Source organism: Pimephales promelas, chromosome 9 (genome assembly GCF_988280905.1).
Source record: "Pimephales promelas chromosome 9, fPimPro1.hap1.1, whole genome shotgun sequence".
Classification (NCBI taxonomy): Eukaryota; Metazoa; Chordata; class Actinopteri; order Cypriniformes; family Leuciscidae; genus Pimephales; species Pimephales promelas.
The window spans coordinates 11,438,656-11,446,146 of NC_142777.1; the positions used below are offsets into that span (position 1 = coordinate 11,438,656).

At 32.7% G+C, this 7,491-nt stretch overlaps 1 long non-coding RNA gene across 1 annotated transcript; it reads left to right on the top strand.

Moving 5' to 3' along the window:
• The first annotated feature begins 426 nt into the window (after nt 1-426).
• Nucleotides 427-5,947, top strand: LOC120471069 (uncharacterized). The gene is made up of 5 exons (XR_016169643.1): nt 427-2,381; nt 2,716-2,822; nt 3,322-3,484; nt 3,579-3,660; nt 3,841-5,947. It is a non-coding gene; the product is annotated as an uncharacterized LOC120471069 (long non-coding RNA).
• Nucleotides 5,948-7,491: the final 1,544 nt, after the last annotated feature.

Below are 7,491 nucleotides of genomic sequence, written 5' to 3' on the forward strand. Positions count from 1 at the left end.
TTAAATGCTTCAATTCACTAGCAGATATACTAGCAGTGAAACAATCAGAGGCAGAATTAAGACAGAAAATCATATTGTTGTTGTAAATAAGCTATTCATCTAAGCTGATTCATTCATCAACTATTTGTAAATAACCTGTTCAGTTGTAACAAGTGTATCGACTGTTTTTGCTTCGGCACTTATTATATTGTCTGCTCTACTCTTCGCAAAAGCTGGAAAAACATTTTGGCCACAACTTAGGGACGTGAAAAGGGCTGTCACTCATTTACTTCACCTTACTTTATAGTTAATTCAACGTTTACATACTGGTGGTTGATGTAAAACGTTAAAAAAGTTAAAGTAAATAGGATTTTTAAAAGTAAAATACTTGTGTTTAGGTTCATTATGTAAAAAACAGGAATTGTACTTTTTAAATGCTTAGTTCTGTGGATATCTTAATAATATGGTATCTGTTTCTCTATGGCATTTTATTTAAAAATCTTTAATCCCAATCAGAGCATTTGAGCAAAGATTGCATTGCGCTCGACCCAATCCAAGCAAACGTTCCACTTGTGTGCCGCTCACACTCACATCTGATCAAATCCCGCTCCTACAGGTTGTTTCTCTGTGCTAGATATATCGTTCTCTTTGTCATAAACTTCTTGATCAAATGTCTTAATTGCAGTTGGCTTATGGATAACAGTTAAGATATTTGTGGATTTAACATCCTTAGCTCTTTAACCTAAAAAATGTATTAATCTTTGTGAGGAGCGCATGTAAGCAACCGGTAATTATGAATATTTTTTAACTGGAAGTTATTACAAGCACTCACTTACGGTTTCTTATTTTGGGACAAAAAAACAACAACACAAAAATAACATAAACATGCACTTCCATTCATCATCTGAGCCACACCAAATAAAAACAAACATACATTAAAAAATACACTGTGGATATTTTGAAAACATCTTAAAAAATTGAATTAGGGACTGACTGGACATGTAAGGGGTGCAATTGTTAGAAATTATTTTTGACAGAATCAAAATGGTTTCAGTAATGGTTTTAGCTTTGTTGTGTTCCTAGATCCATTTACCACATCCATGTTTTAGACATTCCAAATATGTATAATCAAGTATTATCAATTGTATAAGTTTTTGTATTTGAGCTAACATATCTGTTTAATACTAACAGTCTGAGTAAGTAACATTAAGCTCTCAAGTGTCTGCTTACTAAAGCAAGATTTATGACATACTCATCATATTTCATTTATTCCCCACCTGCTAAAACAAGGGCTGTCTTAGAAAATGTTAATGTGTTTAAGTATAAACATTGATATATAAACGTGTAAAAATACATGTGGTGTGATTTGACTGTATTGTAAACAGCTCTGCTAAATTACAGAGCTGATTGAAACATATCCCAATGGCTGTGATTGGACGCTTTCTCACTGTGTTTTCAGTCCCTGAGTGGACTGAGCTGCAACCCCCACTACCTGCAGGACATTAGCATCTCTATGGAGAACGGCTTCAAAGGCCAGGCTGTGAAAGTTTACCTTAGACCTAAAAATACACATGCTTAAACAAGTCATCCTATACTTAAAACACTCTGAGGACTCTGCATGTATTTTTTTAGAGATTCAACAAGAGGAACTATTAATATGAGCTTTCGTTTCAGATGTGGTATAAAGGTTTAGTTAAACCAACAAAAATATGAATGCCCATGGTAATCTGCTACATCCCTATAACATCATTTGATTTATAAATGAGCAGATTTTTTATTTATTTATTTTTTTACATTGTGGTAAATTACTTTTTTCTGTCTTTTAAAATATTTTAAATAGTAAATTAATTGTATATCGCCTACTTTCTTTAAATGCTGCACCATCCCATAGTTTGATATTATTTTTGAACTTTTCCTTTATTAACTTTATCATGTTTTATCTGCCATTGATATAGGTTTGTGTTCTGTGCTCTATTTAAAATGCATGCAAAATAATACTAATTATGAAAAGTACTTTTTCCTGATCCAGTTGATGTTTACAACTGGATTTAAAACTAATTTACCAACAGATTCTACCCTTATGTTAATCTAGCTATTTGATTTCAATCACAAAACATTAGCATAACAGAACCAATAGTAATGTTGGCTAACTGTGGTTTATCCGATGGCCCAATCACTGCTCCGATAGCAGAACGTATATCTCTCTATTCCAGGTTCCTAATTCACACTTCATGTTTGGCATTTGGAAGAGCACAACTTTAGAAGACTTCAACGAGATTGTTTCCTACATTGGAGAGTTATCTTTCTATTATAGTTTAAAGATTTATCTACCTACAAGATCCCAAGATCCTAAGCGCACTGAGCCATTTCTCATCTCACTTTTTTTCTTTCCGAAGTAAAAGGTAAGTTGTACATTCTAACTTCATTTTATGATGATTTGTAAATGCTAACATTATACAATGTTTTTGCATCCTCTTACAATGTAAATGTGCATGCAGATTGGTATTATTGATATTCAGTTTCTTTTTAAAATGATTTTATAAAAATACTTGATATAAAAAGTATAGTAAAAATGTAGTAAATTATCAGCCACATTGTCATCTTTTCAATAAGTTATTGTCTACACAATTCTAAGGAGTTTTTTTTTAGAGTATTTTCTATTTTTTTTTTTTTTTTTTTTTTTTTTTACTTAGCATATGCACTATATCCTGCATAAAATGTTCTTATATTTCACAGGAAAATGAGACCCAAAAGAGTTTCTCCTGAAAAGGAAGCCTTGTACTTCATTGCTTCGGGGAAAGATAAAGACACATTCGAGAAAAAAATAATGTGTGAAGAGAAAGGTAAGTTACGGCATTCAATTCTGCCATCAGTATGACTTTGCAAAACTTAATTAAAAGCTAAGTTTGGTCTCTAAATAATGTCGAATGGTTGGGTTTAAAATGTGTAGCTAAAAACAACAGGCTGTTAAAAAAAAACACAAGAGAAACAAAAAAACATGATTGAATCAGTTAAAGGTGGATTTATATCTGTTTTCCTGCCTGTATTTATGCTAGACTAGCTGCTGATGTCCAAATTAAACTCCATTGTGTAGATGTGCGAGTGATCTTGATATTATTTGTATGTAACTGCCAGTTAGACTCCGGGGGCCTGTTTAACAATGGAAATTATCAATATTCAGTGTCATGATACATATGAGTTTTGTAGTTTTGCACTTTTAGATGTAGATATCGTATTTGTTTTCCAAGCAGGGCTACCATTTAAAACAGTTTAGACAACCTTAACAACTTTATGAATCTTTTCTCATACTTAATTTACACTTATTTATACCCAATTTATTAGGTTTTGGAGTAATCGCCACAAAACATATTGAGCCAGGAGAATTCCTACTGGAGTATGTTGGAAGACACATGGCTAGATCTGAAGGAGAGACCCTGCTCAAAGACTACTCAGCTGAAGATGCAGTTTTTTTATATTTCTACTCCTTTCAGGGACAATCTTACTGGTAAGATTAAATTAATGAATGTTCTAATGAAGTATAATTACATCATATTTTGGTATGTTTATATACAGTGTTTTTAAAATATTTCACCATACAGTGTTGATGGCAGTAAAGCTACAGAAAATCTCGGACGATACATAAATGATGACCACATCAAGCCAAACAGCAAAATTAAAATAGTAAGTCTGTATTTAATGTTTTCGTATTGTTTGTCTTATTCTTTGTTTTAATTACTCCTTTTATAGAGCCTCATCTTGATTGTAGCATTATTTGACATTACAAACTAGACAGTTGTGGGTCTTTCAAATGTTGTTGTTTTTGTTTTCAAATGTGTGTTTGTGTACTTTTGTGACCAACAGATAATGGATGAAAAGAAAATGCCACATTTGTGTGTATTTGCGTTAACAAAAATCAAGCCAATCATACCAAAGAAAAAATCATACCAAAGCCTATGGACTAGTATGCAGGAGTGATCCAGCTCTCAGATTTCATAAAAAATATCTTAATTTGTGTTCGGAAGATGAATTAATGTCTTACGGGGTTGGAACAACATGAGGGTGAGTAAATACTGACAGAATTTTCATTTTTGGGTGAACTAACCCTTTAAATGCTTTGCTTAAGTTGATGAAGACCTCCACTGTGTATTGCTTTATCCTCAGTTGCAGATGTAATTTTTCCTATGAGTTCAATTAATGCCAAAGCAGTTAATCTTTTTTATCTCTAAAGCCATATTGTTTTTCATTAAATAATTTGTGTTTTTCTAAAAAAAAAAAATAATTTTTGAGCAAACAACTTTTCAAGGATTTTAGAAAACCGAGAGAGCAATGACACTGGTCTGTAGTTGTTAAAGTGTAGTTATACATTTCTCCCAGCCCTGCAAATCTGGTCCTCTAGTTATAAAGGAGCCCAAAACCCTTTAAAATCAGCAACAGACCAGTCTGACCAGTTAGACAGTCTATCTCAAACCAATAGACTATCTAGTTTAAGCCCCCCCCCCCCCTTTCTAATAGATTGATCAGATAGCGCCCCTTTAATCTTTTCTATTTTACCTGTTCATAATCATTTTTGCATGAATTGAAACGCATGATTGTTCATGATTTTCATGCATGATTTAAATTGTATTATATTACATTATTATTATTCATGTATTTAATTTTATTCATGTATTTAAATGTATATATGTAAATGTAATGTGTTTGAAAATACACAATAAACCTTGAGCAGTTAAAGCTTCAATTGTTCTTTTTTCTATTTCCTATAGTGCTACTGTGCAACCTGTAGAATATGTAGAAAATCCATAGAAATATTATTTTAACTGTTAAATAATACTCTATTTCTACGGATTTTCTACATATTCTACAGGTTACACAGTAGCACCAAATAAATACAATAACATTTCATAACTGTATAATACTATACAGTATTATTAAAAATTAACAGTGTAATACTGTACTTTAATATGGTAAGAAATTACAGTAAAATAATGTTATTTGATTTTACAGTATGCTTAACAGTACTGTAGTTAGTGTTAAAGTAATTTTATTGTTGAATGAAATACAGCAAGTACTGGATAATTGTTGCCAGTAAGTTACTGTTAATTTGACAAGACATTTTTTTACAGTGTATTTTATACAGAATATAAAAAAAGGATAAAACATAATGGACAGATGTGTTGGGAAATGGCAGTTGTATTAACAATATGGCATTAAAATATATTTTGAGCCACCAATCCTACTCCTACCCCTAAACCTACCCCTAACAATTCGTTAAAACTACGTAAACTAACGTTACAATTATGAAGAAAAACGTGACTAACAGAAAAGTATAATCACAATAATATATTTATTGCGAAAATGTCAAAACCGCAACCAAAAGCCGTTCACATGAAGATGCTTTGCAGTCGCAGTCCTCTCTGGCAGCATTGTAATAGTTTTGTATGAAGTACAGAGCAGAATTTAAATTAATAATCAATGAAAATGTTCATCCGGCTTCAGTTCGCAGCTTCGCACTATTTCAAAAGAACTAAACCAACCGTCACAGTCCTTCATGTCTCAATCTGTGATGAGGCAGGGAAGAGCCAATGACCATTTGATATCTCTGCCGTAAAACACGACGTATCGCTTCTCAAGGGCGCGATCTTTGAATTTGAATTCATCACCAGCGCGGGATTTGACGTGTACGGTTGCTGCTGAGAATGGAGGCGAAGATCACGACTGGATAAAAGGTTGAATTAGGATTTTTTTCTTGTAAACAACGTAGGCTATGGATTCTAAAGATTTGGATTACATCAAACTAATAAAATTGATGTCTTTTGTGAATTTATGTTTTGTTTTATAGGAGAAAACACTTTCTGTGCCTCACGGCAAATAAACTATATTACAAAATGGTTAAACGAGTAAAGTTAAAGAATGTATTTTTAAGGTTTTATAGTGTATTGTTTAACACCATGCAGGCGAAACGAGCAAAATGTTAATATTTATTATATCAATAAGTATTAGTATTATATCAATAAATGAGACTGAAAACGTAATGAATAAGACAGTTGAATGCAATAGAGTCAAAACATAATGCTACGATTTTAATATGCATAAATTGTGATATGTACAAATGTGTACATCGGTGGATTTGTTCAAATGTAAATAAATTACGTTTTTGTGCTGTCAATAACGTAAATATTTTACATTTTAGTTCTGTAAATACGTCAGTATTATACGTTTCTGCGCATATAAAACGTAATTATATGTACGTATGATAGAACTACACTTTACGTACAAATGCATACGTATTCTCATGAGATCACATTGGATTTTAGTCGACTAAAATATAATGGGTTTAGTTAAATTGTAATGCGTTAATTTAGAATTTAGAATAGAATAAAATGTACAAACCCATACACTCCCGAAGAAAACATCTATTAACCTATTAATATAAATGATTTAAAAGTCTGAACATGCAATACAGATACGGATTTAACTACTGTGATTTAAAAAATATCTTAAAATTAAATAAAAACCACTTTTCCTAAAGTACAACACAGCCTTTTCAATGGATGATATACAGTATGCATTCTTTATAACCATGCATACATCCTTCTTTATTCTTTCAAGCAGAAATATTCTTTGTGTAAATTAAATATAATTAATCCTTATTATACTAAAGCTATTAACAAACTGTGATTGCTTTTCTCTTTTTCTTTGGTTGCTTGATCAATATTAAGGACACAGACCACATTATGTTTGTTGCCACTTTCACTTTAAGACGTCGGATTATTTCCAATGACATGCGGATCCAATCGCACTGATGCACATCCGATACACTCACAACTGTTTAAGACATAACCGACATAATTTACATGAATACTGTCCAAAGCGGACATTTAAAGCACTCAATAACCTTGCCCCTTCATATTTATTGGACCTTCTTAATATCTATATTCGATCTCGGACTTTAAGATCGTCTTCCTCGCTCACTCTTGTTCTCCCTAGAACCCGCACTACTTCTATGGGGTCCCGGGCTTTTAGTTTTGCAGCTCCTTATTTATGGAACCTGCTGCCACAGGATGTGCGAAACAGTGAAAGTATTCATGTTTTTAAATCTTGCCTTAAGACCCATCTTTTCCGGCAGGCTTTTATGTTTTATGTGATTTTTATATATATATATATGTGTGTGTGTGTGTTAGGGCTGGGCAAAAAAAAATGATTTTTCGATTAATCGGTTTTTAAAATGTGGCCGATTCAAAATCGATTCTCAACGGCCTCGAATTTTTTTCCATATAAAGGGCTCGCGGACGCGGTGCGGCGTCTTCTCGTCTCACTGCACTAGGCAAGCACTAAGCTAGGGCTGAAACGATTCCTCGAGTTACTCGATTACAAAAATTCCTTGAGGCAAAAAATCTGCCTCGAAGCCTCGTTAAATGACGCAGTTCCTATGGCGCACGCAGGGATCTGATTGTTTCACACGGACCGTTATTCTGGAAGCACACCACAGCGCATGATACATATGACTTCATA